Source organism: Marmota monax, unplaced genomic scaffold (genome assembly GCF_021218885.2).
Source record: "Marmota monax isolate L192 unplaced genomic scaffold, Marmota_monax_Labrador192_F-V1.1 WCK01_AAM20220418_F8-fsc00137, whole genome shotgun sequence".
Taxonomy (NCBI): Eukaryota; Metazoa; Chordata; class Mammalia; order Rodentia; family Sciuridae; genus Marmota; species Marmota monax.
The window spans coordinates 3,221,315-3,245,974 of NW_026692854.1; the positions used below are offsets into that span (position 1 = coordinate 3,221,315).

General features: G+C 35.9%; 1 protein-coding gene and 1 pseudogene across 10 annotated transcripts in view; one reads left to right on the plus strand and one right to left on the minus strand.

Moving 5' to 3' along the window:
* The window catches only part of Klf12 (KLF transcription factor 12), a 438,833-nt gene that overhangs the window by 14,435 nt on the left and 399,738 nt on the right, over positions 1 to 24,660 (plus strand). The window lies entirely within an intron of this gene.
* Positions 3,271 to 24,660, minus strand: part of LOC124096000 (peptidyl-prolyl cis-trans isomerase A-like) — a 41,523-nt pseudogene continuing 20,133 nt past the window's right edge.

Here is a 24,660-nt window from a genome sequence, read left to right on the forward strand (position 1 = left end):
TATTATGCCATCTCTTTTCAAACATTTCCTGTGACCCCCTCCCTCCTTCTTTGGGACTAATATATTTACAAGTATATTAGACTGATTTGTATTGTTCCACTGATCTTAGCTCCTCTGTATTCCTTCCCCATCTTCTTAGTTTTTAGTTTGAGTTCTGTCAGTTTACCTTCAAGGTTAGTAATTCTTCATGTTGAGCTATAAGCTCAGTAAAAGAAGTCTTCATCGGTGACATAAAGTTATTTATTTAGCATTTTCATAAGAGTTTTTAAATTTTTTTACTCCTTTCTGAATTTTCTGTTCATGCTGTTTTTCCTCTAGATCCTTTTAGATTTTAATCATAGTTATCTTAAAAGTCTCTAGTTATAGTTTGAACATTATTGCCATCTCAAGGTCTGACTGTATTGACAGCTTTATCTCTTGACAGTGGGTAATTTTCCTTGCTTTGTTTCTGTGTCTTAATAGAACAGGAGAGATTGAGAATAATTATTATGCTGAAAAATGGACATGCTTCCCCACCCTTACCGGAATTGAGACCAGGGGCATTGCACCATTCAGCTGTATCCCTAGTCCTTTAATTTATTTATTTTTTACCTTGGTAGGGTTAAAAAAATGTTTTTGAGTTTTGTCTTGAACTTGTGATCTTCTTGCCTCAGACTCCCTGAGTATCTGTGATTACAGGTGTGAGTCACTGCACCTGGCTGAACGTGCCTTTTATTCAGTAATGTGTGTTAGTGTCAGAGGATGGGGGAGGGACAGATATGCATATTTGCTGAGGTTGCTGTTGCTGTTGAACTGTTAGCTCACCAGAGACTTCAAGTTCTTCTAGGAATGCTTTGTTTTTACCTTGAGTCTTACAAGACTTCGACTGCCATAGAGATCTCTTTTTCAGTCTTCCTGTTATTCAGCCATCCCTGAACTCTAGTGATATGGGACTTGGGTTGGGATCTCTGTACTTTTACTTCTGCTTATCCTTAATCTAAGTGGGTTCATGTGTGTGTGTGTGTGTGTGTGTGTGTGTGTGTATACACGCCTGTGCCCTAAATTCTCATACACCAACTGCAGTCAAAGGTCCTGTTTACCTACGCCTGGAGTTGGGACCTGTCAGCCTTCCTGTGCTTTCTCCCTGTGGTAGCCAACCTTTGCCTTAAAGTGCAGACTTTTGAGCAATTGCGTTTCCTATCCCTTTATGCATATGGCAGAAATCTTTTTTTGTGTGTTACTGCAAGATTCTGAACCTGAATGAGTTTCCTGCCTTCACTTAGAAGCAATGAATTTTACCTAGTATTCAGTGCAGAGTAGAATGTGTGTGATTTTGATATCTCCCTCCACATACTCTTCTCTCTCTGGGGAGAGTGACAGGCAGAGTTTCTTCTGTCTCCCTCCTTGTGACAAATGTCATCTCTTCCATTAGCAGCAGTCTACTTTTACTTGGAAGAGTCAGAATTATTTCTTGTCCCCTTCTCTGTGGCATATGACTTGGCTTCATTTAATAGTAGTGTCCGGCGTGAGGCCAATTTTTGTGCTTGTGCTCAAGTGGTATATCCCTACCTGCATGCCAGTACTTCCAAGGGAGGGACTCTCTTAGGTCTCTTGTTATTTTCTTATCTTTTATCTCAGCACCTGAAGGATGTTAGTGCATATAGTGACTGAGTGCCTGGGGACTGTCTTGCCATGTGTGTCTTCTTGGAATACTAAGTTGTTTTGCTAGTCCACATTTAGTTTTTACAACTTTGCCAAAGTTTTAGTGGTTTTCTTGCTTTTTTTTTTTTTTTAATAAAAAGCATGTTCTTAGACTTGAAGTTTAAAAAAATTTGCTGTATTCTTTTTAAAAAATTTTTTTAGATGTCGATGAACCTTTATTTTATTCATTTATTTATATGCAGTGCAAAGAATTTGACCCAGTGCCTCACACATGCTAGGCAAGTGCTCTACCACAGTCTAGCCCCCAAATTTGCTATCTAAATAACCATATTTAGTATGAAGGTCAGTAGTGTTAATTGTGTCCATATTGTTGTAAAACATATCTCTAGAACTGCTTCATCTTATAAAACTGAAATTCTGAACCTGTTTAACAACAACTCCTTATTTCCCCCTAACCTGAGCCTTTGGCAACCACTGTTCTACTTGTTATTTCCTATCTGCTTTTATGATTATTCACCTTTTTATTATTTTAGCCAAATGCAATATCCTGTTTCTCTGTAATGGGGCTACCCACTGGAATCTTACGTAATGAAGTTAAGTTCCTCTTGTTGTTTTGTAAGTTCAATTTTGGGCTCAAAAACAATGATTTTGTAAGTCTTTCAACATATAAAATTTTCTTTCTATAACTATTTTAAATGTCTTAGTTTTTTTTTAAATGCCATTGAATTTTATTGTAGGTACTTTTTCATATCCTGATAAATCATCCATTTATTCCTTCAGTTGACAGTTATAAATGGTTGTATTGTAAGATTTGTTGGCATTGAACTATCCTTGCATTATGGAACAAAGTCTAATTTTTCATAATTTATTACTTTTGTGTAAGTTGATTCATTTTATTTGCAAAATTATAATAACATATAGAATATTACATCTATATTTGTAAGTGGGATTGATCTATACAAGATTGCTTTTTTTAAAAATTGAAAATTGAGCCTAGGAGTGCTTTACCAGTGAGCTATATCCCCAGTCCATTTTATATTTTATTCTGAGACAGGGTCTTGCTAAGTTATTGAGGTTGGTCTTGAACTAAGTTGCTGAGCCTGGCCTTAAACTCATGATCCTCCTGCCTCATCCTCTTGAGTGGCTGGGATTATAGGCATGTGCCACCACACTAATTATATAAAATGTTTGAATAAACATTTTGGTGGTTATGTAAATAAATTGAGAAAGTATTCATTACTTTTCATGAACTGTAATTGGAGCTTCACTTCCTTAAAAACAAATGTGAACTTGTGTGTCATGGCCTTATTTTTGTCCCTTGGTGATATATATTTAATTTCTTTGACAGTTTCTTCTATGTATTAGTCCCTTAACATTTTTAACTTTGTTTTTCCACCAAGTTTTAGCTAGGAAATTAGCCGTTTATTTATTTATTTTTGTTATTTAGTTTTTATTTTATAATTATAAACTTTAAACTCTAGCAGGAGTTGGGAGGGAAATAAGGAAAATATGGAACCCAAAGAACTGTAGGGAGAGCACAAAAATTATGGGATATTGTAAGCAGATGGGGTGGAGGAGTGCTCTCCTGAGCTGCAGACAGAATGGTTTGGTGGTTAAGATAAACACAAGTCAAATGTATTGGAATGGCCCACAGTTGCTAATGGCGATCTTCTTGCTGGTGTTGCCATTCCCAGACCCAAAGCAATCCACGGCTTCCATGGTATTCATGCCCTATTTCACCTTGCCAAAGACCACATGCTTGCCATCCAGCCACCCAGTCTGGCAGTGCAGGTGAAAAACAGGGAACTGTTGTGTTTGGCCCAGCATTTGCCATAGACAAGATGCCTACACCTGTACACTTCAGGATGAAGTTCTCCTCATCAGACTTCTTCCTGTAGATGGTGAAGTCGCCACCCTGACACATAAATCCTGGAATAATTCTTTGAATTCAGGAATTGTTATAATTGAATCCTTTCTCTCGAGTATTCAGAACATGACAATTTTCTTGAATAAAGCTGTCTTTGGGGCTTTGTCTGCAAACAACTTGAAGGAGACAAGGCCCAAGGGCCCACCACTGATGGTGATGTCAAAGAGCATGGTGGTGTTGACCAAGGCTGACAGAGAACAACTATGCGTGAAGCCGCCCCTTTGCTTTAGGCTATTATTTTTTTAATTTTTGCCTCAGGATAACATGTAATAGTCTCATTAAATCATTATATTTGTTCTGTTGACATGTGTGGTTTCTTATATCTCATATTATTTTTCCTCTTAAATGTTCTACAACTTGCTTTAATACTCTTACACATTTTTATAAAAATCTTTTGGATTTATTCACCAATTATAACATGCTTTTCCTTGGTTTTGCTCTCATGACTTTTAGTAATGCATATATATATTTAATTCTCTGTAGTCTTTTTCTTTTCTTTTACTTATTTAAAAAAAAAAGGCTTCAAGACTGTGAAAGCATTAAAGTTAGAAATACTGTTCTGAACAAGTCCTTTGTTGTATACTGTATCTGACGTTGTCTTAGCTTTTCGCCACTGTGACCACAATACCCAACAAGATATATTTATTTATTCATAGTTGTAGATGAACACAATACTTTTATTTTTATTTATGTTTTTTTAATGTGGTGCTGAGGATCAAACCTAGAGCCTCACATGTGCTAGGCAAGTGCTCTACCACTGAGCCACAACCCAGCCCTCAAATAATGCTATTAGGTGAGAAAGAAAACACATGACTTCCTTAAGACACCACCATTCTTTGAAAAGGTTGTAATGCACTGTCATCAGTAGAACATTTCAGCAACATGCAAAACTTTGCTGTGTGCAATGTGAATCGACCCCTCTTAGATGGGATGTCCTGGGTTGTATGGAGCTCAGTAGCTGAATGGATACACAACTGCTTTTATTGAGATTATATTTTTCATGAAATCTTTTTTTTCAAACGTTTATTTTTTAGGTGTAGATGGACACAACACAATGTCTTTATTTTTATGTGGTGCTGAGGATCGAACCTGGGTCCCGCCCATGCTAGGCAAGTGCTCTACCGCTGAGCCTCAATCCCAGCCACTTTTCTTGAAATCTTTGAAAACAAAATAACCCTATGAAAACTCTAATTTCCTTTCCTTTTCTCCTCCCATTTGGATGGACCTTTGGTGCACTTTGGCTTCCTCATTTTCCTCTTGTAATCTGCTGGTTTTGCTGAAATGTTTGCTACTTTTTTTTTTTTTAATTTTTATTGTTGGTTTGCTACTTTTTTGTCTTAGACCATGATGAGAATTTTCCTTCTTTTGCAGATCCTTGCTCAATGATATCTATGTGTACCCAGACCATCAATTCTGATGTAACTACTCATACATGAAATGGCTTATTTCCCATTACTTCTACTTTTCTTTCATCCGTCCTTAGCAGGAGGTCTCAGTACTGCTCTGATTCACTTATTATTTGGTTAGAATGATTCAATGTTTTCATTAGAAAGGTTATGGTGGTATAATTATCACTGAATTTTTACTTATCCTCAAATATTTCTCACTCAGATCAGTGAGTAGTACTTAGGTTCTCTTTCCTTTGTTCCCAGTTTATTGTTTTTTTGCTATGACCCTGGATCTCTTCTTTGTAATAACATGTGTGATTCCATTTTGATTATGCTTCCTTTGTATTTATGGTAGATTGTAGTTGGTTCCATGGTGTCTCTTTCCTAACAACCTGTCCTTCACTGTGAGGCAGTATATGCTGTCTCTTCCTACTTCTAGCTAGGATGAGGTGTAGTGAGGTGTAAAGTAAGGTGTGCTGGAGACTTGGGGGATTTCTTTTTTTTTTTTTTTAATTGGGATAAAAGCTTGAAGACAGCAGACACAATATTTGAAACTATAGTATAGAGTCTACTTTGCAAGAGAATGAGTTGACAAAAGTGTCATGGTGAGTACAATGAAAAGACAGAATAGAAATGGGTTCCTCATGCCTTTTGAACTACTGAACAGCTCTACCCCAGAGGAAAAAGGCCTCTATTTAAGACCACAAGGGCTTAGATGATTTTTCATAAGCAGTTGATGCATTTCTGATGGTTGTAATAATAACCTTGCTTTTTATTCTGAAAAATTGTGTTTCGTTTTAATTATCTTGGGAATTTAGGAATTTTGCTGGGGCATGACTCAATGTGTACTTCTTATCAATCCACCTTCTTTCTTTGTGACCCTTTAGGTCTGCAGACACTTGTCTTTAGAGCAGGCAGGTTGAATAAAAATCTTAATTATTGTCTTTCATCTTTTTTTTTCCTCCATTGTTTTTTATCTTCTTCATGTTTGGTCTCTTGAATTTCTCTTCCAAGTACTGTGTCTTATCTTTTTTTTTTTCTTAAATGTTTATATTATATCTTTTCTTTTTTTTTTTTTACCTTATTCTTTGGAAGGCGTGTGTATGTGCAGATGTGTACATGTGCAGTGACCCTCTTAAGCCCTCACCTTCTTACAATTAAGGTCCCTGGGAAAGTGGATTTGTAAATTGGCCATTAGAGATGATAATGTATCAGAAGACTTGTTTAGTTTCATTTTTATATCCAGTTTTGAAACTCTGTTGGCCATAATTTAATACATTCAAGGTGTGGTTAAGAATGCATTTCTCCTTTGTTGCACCAACCTATCAGCCTTCATAGCTATCAGCCACTTTGTCCTTGGCTTTCTTATTCACCAAGAAATGGATTAACTTCCTGGATGGGCAATCACAGTATTCGTAGGAGACTAGTTAAGTATCATTCAGAAAAATACTGAGCTATCTTTTGCCACCTAACTAATGAAGTGCTTACAAACTTTATGTCTGTTTTGGTGATCCTTAAGAATTTTATTTAACATAATTTCATATGTAGTATGTTCCCTAACAGTTTACCAAACTTCACAAAAGTCATTAAGCATTGCAAAGAGATATGGCTTATTTAAAGAGATTAAGACGGCAGGCTGAACCACAGACATTTTAAATGTTTTTTTTTTTTAAGATCTTTTTTTCTTGTGCAAATAATTTAATATATGGGAAAGGTGAAAGAATAGTATAAGAAACCCTCACTTTCCCAGGCTAAACCTCAGCAGTTCTTGGGATTTTGCCATCTTGTTTCAGAAATCCCCTGGTTTGCTCTTCTTTTGCCCCTTTTAAGCTATAAAGCTAATTTCAGACATCATATAACTTTACTAATAAATAAATACTAATAAATAAATAAATAAATAAATAAATAAATTTATTATACCTGTCAAACAGATAAGAGATTGTACAGAAACAAACAAAAAGCAAACCCAACATCCTATGACCCACTTCATTTGCCACAGTACTTTTGTCCAGGCTAAGAAATTGACATTGGCAGGTTGCTGTATTTGGGTTTCTTCATTTTTTTCTATTAATATCTTCTTTCTTTTCCATTGTACAGATCAGGTGCTGCATTGCATCCAGCTGTCCCGTCTGCCTAGCTTCTCCTATTCTATGATAGTTTCATGGTCTCTCTCTTTTCCATGATCTTAATGATTTTGAGGAGTACTGGTCATTGTTGTAGAACAGCCTTTGGTTTTATTTCATCTGATGTTTTTTTCTCATGATTAGACTGCATTATGGGGTTTAGAAAAAAATATCAGAGGTGAAGTGCCCTTCTCAATGTAATGTGTCAAGTTTTATTATATCATTGCATCCTGTCTTGAGATCCACAGGATGCTATTTGTGATGTTAATGTTTGTTTACTTAAAGTAGTGTTCGCCAAGTTTCTCCACTGTAAAGTTACTTTTTTCCTCGTCATACTCTTGTTTCTTATTTTGAAACCAGTCACTAAATCTTCTTTACCCTTAAGGTAGTGTGTAGGGTGAAAATAACTATATATAGTATTTAGAATTCTGTAGATTTTTTTCTTTTCCTCCACTTATTTTTAATTTTTTTTAATCAGTAGGGACATATGTAGGTTTGTTTTGTACATGGATTCATAATATAATACCATGTTACTCAGATTTTCCAGCTTTGATTAAAGAGATCTTATGTGTTTGGTAATAATCCTGTGCCATCCCCCTATTCTTTTGTGTCTGAGCACTTTCTTACTTTCTGGTGTTACTGGATTCCACAGGCTCACCTGGTGCTTCCCCTGCTGCTGCCACCAAACCAGCCATTGTCTGTGGGTCTCTGGTTCATCTTATTGGAGAATAGTATTTAGAAACCAAGATCTGGGTGCTGGGTATTCTTTGTTCCCTGCTGGGGAGAAGCTGTTTATGTTGTGAACCTTTGTTGGTCAAAATCAACCAATTCCTTCAAATCTTATTTTTTCAGTTAACTGATAATGGAAAGACCAACAATTCTATTTGATGTGGAAACCTCATTTTGATTAATTACTTGAATTTTCATAACTTATTCTGTTGTGATAAGAGTAGCAAAAGTAGGTTTCTCACTTTCTTGCAGCAAGGTGACTGCCATTTTTCTCATATTCCTTTCTAAGTCTTTTTATTTTGGTGTGTTGGTATGATGGGATATGAGGAGTATTTTATTATGAATTTAAGCCTATAGCTACACTGTACTGCTAGCACTATTTCATAATTTGCTATATATATACACACATATATTTTTAAATTTTTGTAGTTGTGTATGGACAGATGCCTTTATTTTATTTGTTTATTTTTATGTGGTGCTCAGGATCGAACCCAGTGCATCACTCATGCTAGGCAAGTGCTCTGCTACTGAGCTACAGCCCCAGCCCCAGTCCCATTGCAATATGTTTTTATATATTAATAGCAGTTCATTAGTCTCTTTAGTTAATACAAATCTTAAACAGAATAATTATTTCAGCCATAATTACAGTCAAAAGAAGTTTTGAGGGGCTTGGGTTGTGGCTCAGCAGTCCAGCACTTGCCTAGTGCATGCGAGGGGCTGGGTTCCATCCTCAGCACTACATAAAAATAAATAAATAAAACAAAGATTTTGTGTCCAACTACTAATAAAAAAATAAATATTATTAAAAAAAATAAGTTTCAAAATTGCTATCTTAATTTCTAACAATTGAAGACCATAGCAGTATGATCTAAAATATTTTCTGAAAAATCCTGCTTTGGAATCTTAAACTGTGTACTGGGAACAATTACAGTCATGAAAATCAACTCATTCTCATTGAGTGTTTATAATGTGCAAAGGATTGTGTTTTGATAGAAAGCCTAAAATCTTGAAAAATATGGCTTTTACCCTTGGTAAGTTTACTTAATAGTTTGACTTTCTACCACTCAAGTAAAACTACACTTGCTGTAAAACATTCATGACTATGTATGAGGAATTTAAAGAGATCGAAGCCTCAATCAGAGCAGGTCTTTCTGTGTGAATAAGAGTGTTGCATTATGAGGCAAAAAAATGTATTTCTGGACATTTTCCCCCTAGGAACAAAGAAATAGTCTCCATTGATCTGTTTTAGGGCATTGTGTAGAGTAATTCTTAGAGCTCAGCAAGAAAATGCTGTTGAAGCTTTCCCGCTATGCCTCAGTGGTTCTTTTTTCAAATAGGACTTTGGCAGAGAAGGAAAAGAAATAGTGTTTTCTATTTTCATTTTTTTCTCTCTTTTGGGTTTATCTATAAGATAAGTTTATTTTATATGGGTCTGAGATAAGAAGCATATATTTACTGAGTGTTCATAATAGTGAGTTGAATGGTGACTTTCTAAAAGATGTGCCCCTATCTAAATCCCTGGAGCATGTGAATGTTACCTAATTTGGATAAGGATATTTGCAGATGTAATTATAGATCTTGAGATGAGAACATCCTGGATTTTCTTAGTCCAGGGAAAACTCAATGACAAGTTACCTTGTAAAAGCAGAAGAGTAAAAGATGATGTAAAGAGGAGGCCGAGAGAGATTGGAGTGGTGTGGCTGCAAGCCACAGTGTGCCAGGGAGTGACAGCAACTGTTAGATGGAGAAAGAGGCATCCAGTGGATTTGCCCCTAGAGCCCAGAAGAGAACTGTGGCTTTGCTGTCGCCTTCTCCAGAACCGTGAGGAATAGTTTCTCTTGCTGGCCATTAGGTTTGTGAAAAACCCACTATGGGGAGGGCATTAAAATAAATGCTAGAGGCAGAGCTGAGCCACACAAAGTCTTTGCTACTTGGAATTTTTCTTTTTTTAGTAGAAACAGTGCAGTGTTAACACTAAGTTGTATGGCAAAAGTTTGTACTGAATGCTCTGAAACCATCCAAGGGTGCAACTAACTTTGTTGATTCGGAGGACCTGGTGGAGTCAATGAGAAGGAAACATTGGTTCTGGGCTTGAGTGGGGACTGAGTGTGATGGAAGAAAGGGGATGGAAGGTGAGAGGGAGGGGGAGAATGATGTGAAATAGCACATCCTGCTCCTTTTGCTGTGAGATGAGCACTAGTCCACCTGGAACCCTGTTCTTTTCAGATTGAGAATAGGATAGTATCTTGAAGCCACATTGTCAGCTGGATTCTTCCATATTTCAGACTCTCTCTGTGTCTGTGGCAGATCTCATTCAAGAACTTTTAAATATCAACTGCCACTCAAACTTTATCACTCACTTTTTTGACTCGGCCCCTTTGACAGCTTAGTGTGTAGTATGAACTCAGTGGCCTGTGTATACTCCCACAGTGATAATGAGCTCTGTACTCTGATGGGGTAGGCAAACTTTTGCATAAGGGCATTCAGAACAGTGTAGGCTTTGCCTGCCCCATAAGGCCTCTGCAAACATATATACAGTTGTACCCTAGCATCTGTGGTTCTAGAACCTCTGCAGTACCAAAATCTGTAGATGCTTAAGTCCTTCTTATAAAATAGTGTAATAAATATTATTACACTCTTTATTATTCATTTGCAAATGAATAGTCTCTGAATTATGTATAATTATCTAATGAAAGGTAAGTACTCTGTACGTACCTGTTACATATTATATTTCATAGAGAATAATGACTAGAAAATGTAAACATTTTATTTATAGACCTCTGGACTCTACCCCAGCCTTTTTTTTTTTTTTTTTTGAGTATTTTTGGTCAATGGTTGGTTGAATTCATGGATGTGGAACTCACATACAGAAGGGCCAATATGTGTACAAACATAAACTGACACACTCCATGTGACAACTATTCCTACAGAGCAGGCCTTAGCAGGACTGTATGACCCATTTGATAATAAGGTATCATAGAATAACTTTTTATTTTCAAAGGACAGTCATGTAATTCTGTTATAAAGAACAGACATTAAAGGTGAATAATTTAAAATCTGAGCCAGAGTATGACTGATGGAAATTTATGACTTTCTATCCTTAAACAAATATTGAAGGAGTTTAGAAATAGCCAGAAAAATGCTTAGGTTTTCTTTCATATCTTCACCTTCTTCATAAGTGGAACTTCAAAAAGCACCTTCCACAGGACTGGGGTTGTGGCTCAGTGGTAGAGCGTTTGCCTAGCATGTGTGAAGCACTGGGTTCGATTCTCAGCACCACATAAAAATAAATCAAGGGCCACCAACAACTAATAAAATATCTTTTTTTTAAAAAAAAGCACCTTCCAAAATTCTCAAAGGAGAGAGGAAGCACAACATGTGGACTTTGCCTCTGTCTCTTTAACAACGTGTTGCTGCTCAGTGATTAAATGCACTTTTAAAAAAGCGCTCTCTCTCTCTTTCTCTCTCACTCACAGATGTTTCCCTGTGAGAGAGGTTTCATTGAATATTTAAAGACACATCACTGAAATTGTGTTTTTAAAGGTGAATGATTAACTGGACATTTCAGATCATCTTCTGAAAGAACATTGTTATTAAATTGTCTTTCTTCAGTCGCAGTTCTCGAAACACCCTCAAATGCTTGCAGCTTTTGAAACTGTCAGCAGGTTACATTATGATAATTTTAAATTTCTTTAAGGTAAATTGGTTTATACATCTTGATGATGATTTATTCAGTTTTTAAGAAGACACTTTATAGGATAATTTAATTCCAACACAACTAATATGTTAGCTATTATTTAAAAACTTTCTATTGAGCTTAACATGAAAAGAATATATTAAGGATATTTCAAAAGATCAGCTTATAATTCAGGCTGTTTTTGGACTACAGTACCATTTCCATCTGTTTTTTCCCCTCATTGAGTTGAAGGAAAGGAATAAAATTTGCTAAAGCAAAAGGTAATTTTGGATATAAATTATCTGACTGAAGTCCATCTCAAATACAGATTAGAATGTGTAGCATTTGGTGGCTTCCTGTGCTTCCTGTGGTGCTCACCTCCTCTTCATAGGTGGTCCCTACCCTTTGGCTTGTTCTTCCTTTACCCATCTCTCACCTCACTACCTTCCTCTAGGAGCAGGTCCCCAAGTCAGTTTAACTAAATTGAGTCCAACCAGCTGTGATAAAACTGGTGAAGTTGGTGGAAAGCAATTTAAATTTATTTTTTTCCAGGATTTGCTTAATGATTTCACCCCTTTGAGCACTATGTCATGAGTAAAGTAGTGATAACATCTATTCTGTGCTTATTGTTATTGTTTATTGTTATTGTTGATTAACAAAGTATCGTTTCAGGATTCAGCCATAGATGGAAGTTGCTATCATAATCCAGAGGAAGAGGCAGAACACATTGTGTTGCTTCTGGAGTCAATCTGATAGGAACCGAAGTCCTCACAATACAGGGAGAGCAGTGGTTATCCCCACCCCAGGTTCTAGGAGTGCCTGTGGAGGGAGAACTGTGGGTGGCTTGCCTTTGAATGAGTGGAAGGAGAGGAAAGGGCTGTACAGACACAGGAAGCCCCTGCAGCACAGGGTGAGGCAGGAAGTGTTGGGTGTGGATGGGGCTGAGGTTCATGGGAGCGATTGGCCAGAGACAGTTTCTTTGGAAACTGTACAATGCTTTCAAAGATTTCAGACTAATGAGAAACTTGGGGTATTTCACTTTAAAAATCCAGATATCCAATTTTTCTTGAAAAATCGAAGATCTTGTAATGATTGTTGATGCTTACATCCTTCCTTAGTCCTACATTATTTCCATTACCATATCTAAAGACATTTTAATATAATTTGGATCAAATCTTCTGTTTTTCTAAAAGGTCTTGGCTAATGTCACTTAATTCTTCTATATGTGCTTAATTCTTCTAATTATCTTGTTTCTCTAGAAATATGTATTTGAGCTTATTCAAATTTCTTTTCTGTTATTTTTAGTAAAATTTAGCCCTTTTCATGCTTTGGGCTGTGTTGATATTTTATATCTGTGTTGATATTTTAGATCTACCTTACTACTGAGATATATCCTTTGCTGTTCATTTTCTAAGTGACAATTGTGGGTGTATTCACGTGGGAAGTCTCCATTGACTTGGATTGGCGTGTTTATCATGCTAAGCAAGTGTCTTATTTTTAATTTAATTTTTTTACTGATAAATTGGGAATTCTGTCAAATTCTTCTGAATAGCTTCTGATTATTTCCTCTGAAACATTGATATGTCAGTATCAAAGTATGTTGCCTCTTTTTTTTTTTTTTTCCTTTTGCAGTCTGGGGACTGAACCCAAGGCCTCTCCACCACTGAGTTTTTTTCCTAATTACTTGTTTCTGATATGTGGTTTATTTCCCTAAACTGTCTCTGTACTTTAGTTTGACACATATCTATATGTTATTAAAGTGTGCATATATTGATAGGAACGAGTGTGTGCGCGCAGAGCAAGAGAGTGCCATGCGAGCAAGTGAAAGACAGCTCACTTATGTAGAGCAAAACATGATCTAAGAGAATAATGAGTTAACGTTCCTTTTTACTGTTATTTCTGTAGAAATATTATCTTTAATTTGAACCTGTTTCTTTATTTTGGCTTAGTGATTTTTTTTTTTTTTTTTTTTTTTACTGCAAATTTTAGTTGGAGATTTTGGAGAAAAATTGATGGCACAGGGACCGTACTCTGGAATACTTAGTAACAGAACCCTGAATACACGTTTATCAAACAGAGGCATCTGCTATGGTGAATGTCGCCCTCCAACCCTACCCCATTCATATCTTGAAACTTTATTCCCAGTGCGCTAACAGGAATAACTTTGGGAAGCCATCAAGTCTTGAGAGCACTGCCCCCATGAGTGGAATTAGTGACATAAAAGAGGTTGAAGGGATTGCTCCAGCCCCTTCAGCCCCTTGGACCACGTGAGGACACATGGAAAGTACTATCTCTAAGGAATGGATCTGCAACAGACAGTAAATCTGCCAGCAACCTGATCTTGTAGTTCCAGCCTTTGGAATTATAAGTAAATTACCCAGTCTGAGGCATTTTGTTAGAGCAGTCCCAAGTGGACCAAGATATCATCTTTAGCTTTTTTTTCCTTTGGGCTTTTTGAATTGGAATTAACTCCCTTGTGAAGACTTTAATAATATAGAGGAAGAACAAAGAAATATTTCATGAATTATGTGGCTTAACTATATCATATAGATAGCGGAGAGGTAGATTTTTCTATATACCTTACTGTCTTTGCAGATAGAAACCTAACAGTACTTGTGTTGGAGCAGGTGTCTAATGATTATCTGTTTAGCATAATGCAGTCATCTGCTTTCTTTACAGTTGTTTTGTTGAATATTATTTAATTCACGGTCTTGATAACCCAGTGATAGAGCAGAATTCCCATGAACACAGTTATGTTGAAATGTCATTGCATATCAATAAAATAAATATTTTAAATTTTTTTTAAAAAGTTTATATTTGAGCTGGGGATATAGTTCAGTTGGTGGAGTGCTTGCCTAGCATGCACAAGGCCCTGGGTTCAATCCCAACTCCCCCCCCCCCCAAAAAAAAAATTATATCTTGAACTGTGATGTCCAGTAAAAGAAGTGGGAATATGTTAGACAATATTAATTCTTGTAGCAAAGTACATGAGTCACAATTTTTTCTAATATTTAAAATAATACATGAACTTTGTAGAAAATTAAATATTTTATTAAATATTTGATTTAGCTTTTAATGTCTAAAACACCCAATTAAACAAATTGGTATAGGCACATGTTGAAATACTTGTGTTATCAAAACAGTCTCATATAATTTTGGATAGGTACCTGCTTAAGATTCTGCAAACATTTCCTGTCTACAGGTAAAGCATAGAAGAAGCCTTTCATAGTTAAGTGTCAAATGTGATTATGAAATATAATTGACTATTGCCTACTTTCACAACAGAGGCAGTGCTTTTTGGTCTCAAATTCTCACTTATTGTGGTACAAACTATACAGAGGAAGCCAAGTCTGTGAAATTCATTTACACCATTTCTTTTTAAAGCTGACAAGATAGTTCCATCTTGCAGCTATCTTAATTTTATTACAATAAGAAAGGATGCTGAGAAATTGGTGGCTGGGCCCAGGTATCTGCCCTTATATACTTCTCACTTTATGACAACCTTCTTCCCTGTATTCCTTTGGATATAATTAGGCACAGTGTGTATTAATTTTTATTTTTTATTTTTAGTGAGTATTGAGTTTTTGAACAAGTATCTCATCCTTTTGGGTCTCCTCCAGCAGCCATTTAGCTAACCTGTTCAGGTGGGAAGCCCAGCAATACTATCTCTTGCTTGTATACTTGGTGAGGTCACACAGGAATTTGTCCCGTGTATTTATTTCTATGTGAATTTAATCCTTTAACAAAGACCTTTTCCCTCTTTCTCTTTCCTTTGCTCTCTTACTTGCTATCCCAATTTTGTTTGTTTGTTTGATATATGGATCAACCTATGAAGTAGTAGTCCCCTTTTATCTGTAATTTCACATTCTGAGGTTTCGGTTACCCTCAGTCAAATATTAAATAGAAATAATATATTTTAAATGGTGTATGCTAGTATCATGATAAAATTTCACACACTCTCTCTCTATCTTGCCTGGGATGTGAATCATCCCTTTGTTTATGTTTCCACACTGTATATGCTACCCGTCTGTTAGTCCCATAGAGTAGCGGTCTCTGTTATCAGATCTGTCTGCTGCTATCTCAGTCTTGGGCTGCTCATGTTCAGGTAACCTTTATTTTACTTACTAATGGCTTCAAATTGCTGGCTAGCAATTTTATTTTAGCCTATTATGTTCCATTTGTAGTTATTGTTGTTAACCTTTTGCCATGCCTAATTTATAAATTAAACTTTATCATAGGCATGTATGTATAGGAAAAATCATAGTATATTTAGAGCTTGGTACTATCTGCAGTTGCAGGCATCCCCTTGGGGTATTTGAACCTATCCCCTGTGGATTAGAGGGGGATGACAGTAATATCAAATTATTCTGCTGAATATTATATGATGCTTATGATTAGACTATTTCAAAATATAGTAACAATGTGATTTTATTTTTCTGTAACTTTACTTCCCATTTTCCCTCATGAATCAGATTGACAATTTTTTTAAAAATTAAGCCAACAGCATACATCCAAGCTAGGAATAGTTAGGGACAAAACTCTTTTGTTTTGGAGATATAAAACTCATGTTGTTATATTTCTAGAAAATACTTCTATTTTTAGAATTTTGAAACTGTCAGTATTTTCTTAGCTTATCTCCTGACATTTCTAATAGACCATCAGAGCTGCGTAATTATTTCCAACTTACTTAGAAAGTTTATTAATGTAGTCACCCAGTATACCATTTGTGTTGGTTAGCTTTTTGTTGCTGTGACAAAATACCCAAGAAAATCAACTTACAGGAGGAAGGATTTATTTTGATTGATGGTTTTAGAGATTTCAGTCCATAGTCAGTCAGTCAGCCCCATTACTTTGGCGAGGGAGGATATCATGATGGGCAGTATGTGCTGGAGCAAATCTGCTCACTTCATGGCTGCCAGGAAGCAGAAGGGTAGGGGGACTGGGGACAACACATTTTAAAGTCTCACCCCTTCCCAATGAGCTACTTCCTCCAAGCAGGCCCTACCTCCTGAAGTTTCTACCACCTCCCCATAGTGCCATCAGCTGGGGACCAAGCCTTCAATACATGAACCTTTTTTGGGGACATTTCAGATCTAAACTATAGCACATTGTTTTATTTCGTGAAAGAACAGATCTCTCTTATTAGCTGTGAAATAGTCATTGAATTTTGCTCTACTTGGCTCTGGAAGATGGATCAATTATATTGGTCACCTAACCTACTGTGGACTATGAAGTTTGTAGTCTGAAATAAAAAAAAAAAAAACAGACTCCAAGAAAAAAATTCAGAATTATACAGGAAAAGCATGCGCTGCTATTGTGCAGCCTAGCAGGGCATGAAAGAGGGCCTAGTGCAAGTTCAAGTGCAGGGCATTTTTTTTTTATCTCCCAGTCACCAATTTGTTGTTTTTTATTGCACTTCTATTTTTTGTTTCTATTCTGTTGCATTGTAAAATAAATCTAATGAACTTTGAAGTTGCCAGATTTAATTACAAACACTGCATTTGTGAACTTATATATTAAATAAGAGAAAAATTTTCCCAATAAAGCATTATTGACTCCTGAAATCGATATCAGAAGTGTTCTGTTTTCAGTCTGAGAATGGGAAAATGGTGATACTATTTACAGAAATAAGAATCAGAGAAATGTGGGGGAACCAAAGATAAATATGGTAAAAATAATATCTGATTTGACCAAGAAAGTTGTATCCTCATTATTCAAAACTTTGAACACATTAACTGGAACTGTATATTAAATACCACTTAGTCTTTAATGGTGCGGCGGATATATGAGTTGAGATATTTTGGTACCTTAAGCATCTGCATGAATCTCAATTTATGTGAATGTGCAGAAATGTCAGGCTATAATGTTATGGTTGAATAACTACTGGATAATGCAGAGCAAGTGTTTAATCACTCAATGAATACCTCTACCTGTCCACAGAGGAATAATGATGCACTACTCAAAACCGTCCAGAAACAAAGAATACAAATCAGTGAAATAATGTACTAAAAATATGTCCAAGTATGTTGACTCACAAGCCCCCAGAATACTTCATCTGGTAAATTTACTTATCCACATGTGCTTCTCTATTTTTATATGGGTTTGTATGTGTGTATTTTTTTTAAATATTTATTTTTATTTATTCTTTTTAGACATACATGACAGTAGAATGTATTTTGACATATCATACCTACATGGAGTATAGCTTCTCATTCTTGTGGTTGTACATGATGTGGAGTTACACTGGTCATGTATTCATAAGTTCTGTTCAATTCATTCTACTGTCTTTCCTATTCTCACTCCATCTCACCACACCTCACCAGCTTCCCTTCCCTTCATTCCCCTTTGTTGTATGTGTGTATTTTTCTTAAATGTTTCTTTTTAGTTATAGATGGACACAATACCTTTATTTTACTTATTTAAAATTTTCATGTAGTGCTGAGGTGAGGATTGAACCCAGTGCCTCACTCATACTAGGCGAACACTCTACCACTGAGCCACAGTCCCAGACCTGTATGTATGTATTTTCACAATGGATAAAATAAACCTTGTAACCCATTTTTGGAGAGGCAGTTGTTCCACTTGCAAATTGTTCTCACTTTTCTAATACTAGATTTACTTTTCAGAATCTGTTACACTGTTTGGTTTCAGGTAACCCCAGATACTTCCAAGGAAACCTCTTTCATTCTGAAACATTATGTAAACTGGTACTGTGCAAATTGTGATGGTGAATTATGTACAATCTTTACACTTTACTTGATGGTATGGTAGATGAAGCCTTTTGAAATTAGGTGTAATTGAGTGTGGCTCATGAGTACATATTCATGTGCTTTGGAAGTTATATTTTTGGACTGAGGTCATTTCAAGGAAAATGAAACGTTTCCTTAGTTTGGTTATTTATATTTTTTCCTCAAAAATATCTTATAGTCAGATAAAAATAGCACACTATCATATATAGCCAGATACTTCCAGATGAAGATGTGAATTTTGCTCTTCAGAATCTCTTGGGGCATCCTTAGACCACTTGGGAGATCTCTGTTAGTGACCTCCAGAAGCCAGTGTGTCCTTGCTTCTGGAACACTCTGGTGTTTTCCATGTATAATGCCTTGAATGGACATTTTTTATGCTACACTGCTGATATTTCTTAGCACCTGGACATCTAACACCTAACATCTTTAGCATGTAACGTCTTTGACCACACAGACTTTTTAAATCCTATCATTGTTTTAATTAACCAACATGATGAAAGCCCCGAAAGATCCACTAAGAGAATACTCTTATTTAGTAACATTAATTTTTATTTGAGCTCTGGAAATTTTTTTAACAGCTGGATGAAATTGTATAGTATCCTGTAATTGTACAGTGTCAGTGTACAGTGTACCGTGATAAAATTTTGAGGTAATTTAACAATCCTTGACGTAAGTGATTTCTCCAGGTAACCTTGGTTCCTTTTATTGGAGAATGGTATTTAGAAGTTAAATCTGAGCACTCTGTATGCTTCCACTTACTTGGTGTTCTCAGTGGACAACCAGAAAATATATTTTTGTACACCCCCCCCCCCATAAATATGTACAATACAGACATTTATAACAGTGTCTATGTTTATATTTTAAAAAACATGAGTTCATATCTAGATTCCAATTTCAATCTAATGCCTCAGGGTTCCCTCTAGCCTTCTCTTATTCTGTAAATACCTGCTATAGTAGTAAGAAGCCTAGCTTTTGTTATCTGTCTGCTGCTTAGTTTTTTCACTTACTTAAACATTTTCCTCATTTTGCCTATCTGGTCACTATCCTCTCTGCCTGCAACCTCCTTTTCCTATAACCCTTGTCCCTGTGTTCTTGGTTCCCAACAGACAATTGCCAGTCTGCTTCCCTACTGCTGTCTCTGCCCCTTGGTACATGGGAGTGTGGAGCCAGTGAGCATGATACTATGTGTGCCAACTTCTTTCTCCCTTGGTGCACCAAGTCCGTGGATGCTGCTGGGCATACAATTCAGGACTATTGTGTGAAAATCATGTAGCAGTTGTTTTTTTTTTTTTTTTTTAACTATTGTGCTGTTATAGTTTTTCTACTTTTAATCTAAAATCAACAGTATTTTTGCCTATATATATTCTTTATTTTTATCAGTTGGTTATAGCATACATGAATCAATTTTATCATATTCAGAGTCAAACTAATTATTTAAGTTGTGTTAGAATTAAGCATGTATTAATGTTGAAAATTAAAGTGCAGAATAATGTTTGCATTTATCACATTTGCTTTCTTCAGTCTTCACTAAAGAATCTTTAGGAATTGTCTTAGAAATTCAAAGATGGTAAATCTTTATCCTTATTGACAAAATTTCTACCAACCATTTGCTTTGATATCTATAGAAATAGCAGTAGAAAAGGGCAATATGAAAATGACACTTGGTAATGGTTATAATCTGTTTCCATGAGAAAAGAAAGAGTTGCCCACTAAATAATAGAAGGATGTCATAGAAGTGATGAGGGGGGGTTTATATTCTTCCTCAGATGCTAGATCTATGGGAACTTGCTATAAGGCGTCTTCATTTTCCCGTGATAATCCTTTGTTCCAATGAACAAAAAGAATAGAAATTATTTTTTGAAGAATACCAAAGAAAACTTACTGTAGGGTCAAAGGAATTCATCCTCAAAATAGATGTTTTGGGCATGCGAATAATTCTTTTCAACTCTTCAGTGCTAACTGGAAAAAAAATACATATATATATATATATATATATATATATATATATATATAAAATTGGTAACTTTTACATTGTTTTATTTATTTATTTCTTACATACATGAAAATAGTGGAGTGCCTTACATTCATAATTATCCATTCACAGCACAATTTTTCGTAACTCTGTATATAAAGTATGTTCATGCCAAATTATGCCATTATACATGAGCTCTCTTATTTTTTTTGCATACAATTCTTAATATACCTTTATACCACAATTTATCATATCTCTGTATATAAGGTATGTTGACACCAAATTCACATCTTCATACATGTATTTTGTATAATGATGACTGTCATAAATCAACAGTATTTTTTAAATGAGTGCTTACCCTGTGATGAGGCATCTTGGTGGGACAACTACAGAACTGAAGAAGGTGGATAGATTCCTCCCATTTAGAACCACGCCTACTGGGTGAAACTGCTGAGTTAGGTATTGAGAGCTTTTCAGAATAGGGAGAACTTGGTGTTTTGGAGGTACATCCCTAGCACCTCCCATGCCTGGTGTCACCTTTAAGATTACTGGATGGACTACTTGGTATTTGAGGTAAATGCATGCGTCTAGATGTAAGACTAGCTAAAGGAGGAACTCTTGAGAGTAGCAGAATTTGAGACCAGCACTTTAAGTTGATGATTTTACAAAACCTTCTTCTCTTGGTTGTAGGGTGATAGGTCATTTTTCTGAGCAGGGTGAAGTTTTGTATTGTGAAAGGTTCTTATGCTTATGGGAATAGAGGCAAAGTGATTTCTCTAAAATAATTTCTATAGTGATAATGAGATATGTGTGTCTGAGAGCAAAATGAGTCATAAAATAGCCCTTTCTACCCTCAAGAAAGTTAACACAGTTTAATGAAACTTATAAGATATTGATACTTTTAGGACTTAAGAATATCAATGTTCATATGAACTCTTTTGCTTAAACTTATTTACATTCTTTTTTGTTTTTTTAATATTAAAAATCGTAGATGGACACAATACCTTTATTTTATTTATTTATCTTTGTGTATGGTACTGAGGATCGAACCCAGGGCTTCACACATTCCAGGCAAGTGCTGTACCACCGAGTCACAACCCTAACCCTGTTTTTGTTTTTGCAGTCCTGGGGATTGAAAGCAGGGGTGTTCTACCACCAAGCTACATCCCCAGTCCTCTTTATTTTATTTTGAGGTAGCCAATCTGGTCTTGAACTTGTGATCCTCCTGCCTCAACCTCCCAAGTAGCTGAGATTACAGGTATGTGCCACTGCACCAGGCCTGTTTACATTTTGAATGTAATTACTTAATAATAGCTTAATGCTATATAAACTAGCTAGCAAAATGTTTTCCAAAAAATATTAAGACTATTATGAAGACTTTGCATAAAAACTTGAAAACAAAGGTTATTAAGGTCAGCTTTATATGATTCTTTCTTGTAGTGTTAACTATATATCTGGGCTATACACATTCTGCCCTGCATTAAAATGCATCTATGAGGTTTGATAGTAGCCATTCATCATTCATTATACAACTCTCTAGGGTTCAAAGAGGCATGGAGATTTGAAGAAGCTGTAGAAATTTTCTTTCTTTTATAGGTAAATATAAAGTAACTTGCAGTATGTCACAGAGCTTGAATTTAGTAGAACCAGAAACCTGGATAGGAATTTAGCTTTCTGGGCTCTGTGTCAAAACTCACACCCAAGGGCTCAGTGCTTTTTGGGTTTGGTGCTGGTAGTAATTATTATTATTATTTGATTACATCAGCAATTTATAACTCTAGACTTTTCCACAAGGTAAGCAATACTGGGGTTTAATGATTACCTGGAGTGTTCTAATAAGAATAATGTCCTCTCTTTATGTCTAACTCAAGATTCTAAGCAGTGAGTTCAGCATTAGTTGTGTATGATAAACAGAAAAACTAATTACCTTTAGCATTGTGGCTGAGCTGGTGACATTGGTGGAATCAAGACTTCTGGAATTCAATGAAGAGGAGAATAATATAGGGGCCACTTTTTAGGAATTGAAGTTGCAGTTTCTAAATATCTACTTGATAGTGGAGATTAACCTTAGCCTATAAAAATACATTTATCTGGTTGATTGTCCTTTTAAAAAATTGTGTGTATTCTTAGGGGGAGGGATAGAAAGTTGAATGTGGATTATTTGTGGGGTAGGCTAGTAGATACTCCTGTGAGTCAAAAGAATATTTAAAAAAAATTTTTTTTCGAGAAGCAATTTGTGGAGTTGGGGTCTGTTGTATGGAAAGTAATGAGTTGCTGCATAGAAAAAGATTGCTTTGCAATTGCAGATATTTAAATCATAAAGACATGAATATATGTATAACATGTTTATATTTTAAAGCATGCTGTGCAGTTAAAATGATTGGGAAAATACTTAAACTTTAAAATGTGCTAAAAATGTTGAAACATAGTATGTGAGTCTAGCTACACAGCAAATCTTGGCAGTATATTATGTAGCCTTTGGATCTTGGGGCCAGGGTTGTGATGCTTTTCAACTTGTGATTTAATAATAAGGCTTTTAAAAATTTAAAACTATTTAAACAAACTCTGTATTCACATGTATAACTTAATCATGTGACCAGGGCTTTGGTTTTCTTTGTATATTTGATTATTGATGAAAAGAAAATTGTAGCAAGCTTAGATAATGTGGTTCCAAGAGAGATGCACAATGTAAGATAATTAATGCTCCAAGTTGAAAGATCACTTGCAGATGTTTGTCAAGTGACACTCCCTTGAACCTTCTAAGAGTGCCATGTCTCTGTAAAATCCTCGAAGATGAGAACTTTAAAAAAAAAAACCTTCACTGTATACTTTTCATAAGGTCATTTATTCCCAGTCATCTTTGAGTGTATGTCATCTTTGAACATAGTGATGAAATTAGTCCTGAAGTTGGTATTTTATATTTACTTTTAAACTGTATCCACATTTCTACAATATGAATTTTAAGAGGCGGAAACTCTGGCTCAGAGGGTTGAAGTAACTCATCCAAGGGTAAATGATCTGGAGTTTGAACTCAGAAACATGTGACCTGAGGTTTCTCAGGAGTCCAGGTTTCTAACTCTGTCTCATGATGCTGTGTGCTGTGGCGTTCATGTACTGAAACTGAGCATAGACCGCTTTCCAGTTTTGTGAGCTCTCTGTGCAGGCCTTCATTTTATTTTTTTCTCCCATCATCCCCTAGGAGAAGAGGCAGGCTAAGGAACTGGTGTTTTGTCTCCTGTCTCTTTTTATTATGATTTTCAATGATACTGGGGGGGGGGGTTGTTTTGCTTTGTTTTTGGGTGCTGGGGATTGAACCCAAGGCCTTGTGCATATGAGGTAAGCACTCTACCAACTGAGCTATATCCCCAGTCCTCTAGGAGGGTCGCCCCCACCTCCTAATAAAGAGTAACCATGTGTGTGAGGATACATAGAAAATGACAGTGATAGGTTTTCTTGCCCAAGATATTGCCTCCTTAGTTTCCTGGGAAACAGAAACATGATTTACAAATATTGATTTGAGAATGCCTAAAGGAAACCTTAGGCCCTCATTTCTGCCATTAAAATGGTTTCTCTGAAGAGATAAAGTTAAATAATTGGATGCTGAATTACCATATTTTATTTAGGATCCATCTTGCATAGTAGGTGATTATATGAAGTTTGTATTGAGATTCATTATGACTATAATCTTTGGTACTTGTCTTTAGTTTTCTGTTTTTGAGAAGTAGGGGACTTATTTTTCTTGCAGATGTGTGTGGTCTCGTTGGTTACCCTTTGATTTTCTGAGCACTGTATTGAATGCCAGCAGAAGGGACACTGGGTACAAAGGAAGGTAAATGTAACTTAAGGTAAAACTTTGAGTTCAATGATGAACACTTCTTGTCCATTTTATGGAAAACTTCTGGACTTGTTTGAACTTGGTACCTTTCAATGTCAATTCAGTTATAAGCTTTCTGAGCTTTATAACTAAAAGGGGAAGAAGAAAACCTTTAGAAAGAGCCTCTGTACTGTTGCCAACAAATAAACATGTCAGAAAGGAATTGTCCACAATATGTATAAAAATGGAGCCTCTTCAGACCAGACCATATAGGTCATGAGATGACGGAAGAAGGGGTCAGTTGGGGTGGGGAGTCTGCTACGTCCCTCAGAGGATTCCATGAAGCAATAAGAGATACAGGGTATGTGTTTGTGTGTAGAACTGCATGTCCTGGAAGTTATCAGAATACATTCCTGAACAGAACCCAGCACACTCAGGGCCATTCTGCAATCAGCCATGAGGCTGGGGAGAGCTGCTCTAAGTAACCAGTGTTCAAAATGGCAACCCAGGTCACCAACAATAGTTTTAAGTTGTTTGAATTCACTGCAGTTTTTGAAAGGAATTGCACTTGTGTATTGCAGCTTATAAACATTTCCCTTAAAATTTACAATAACAATATGGCACTAAAAATGTTCACTGTA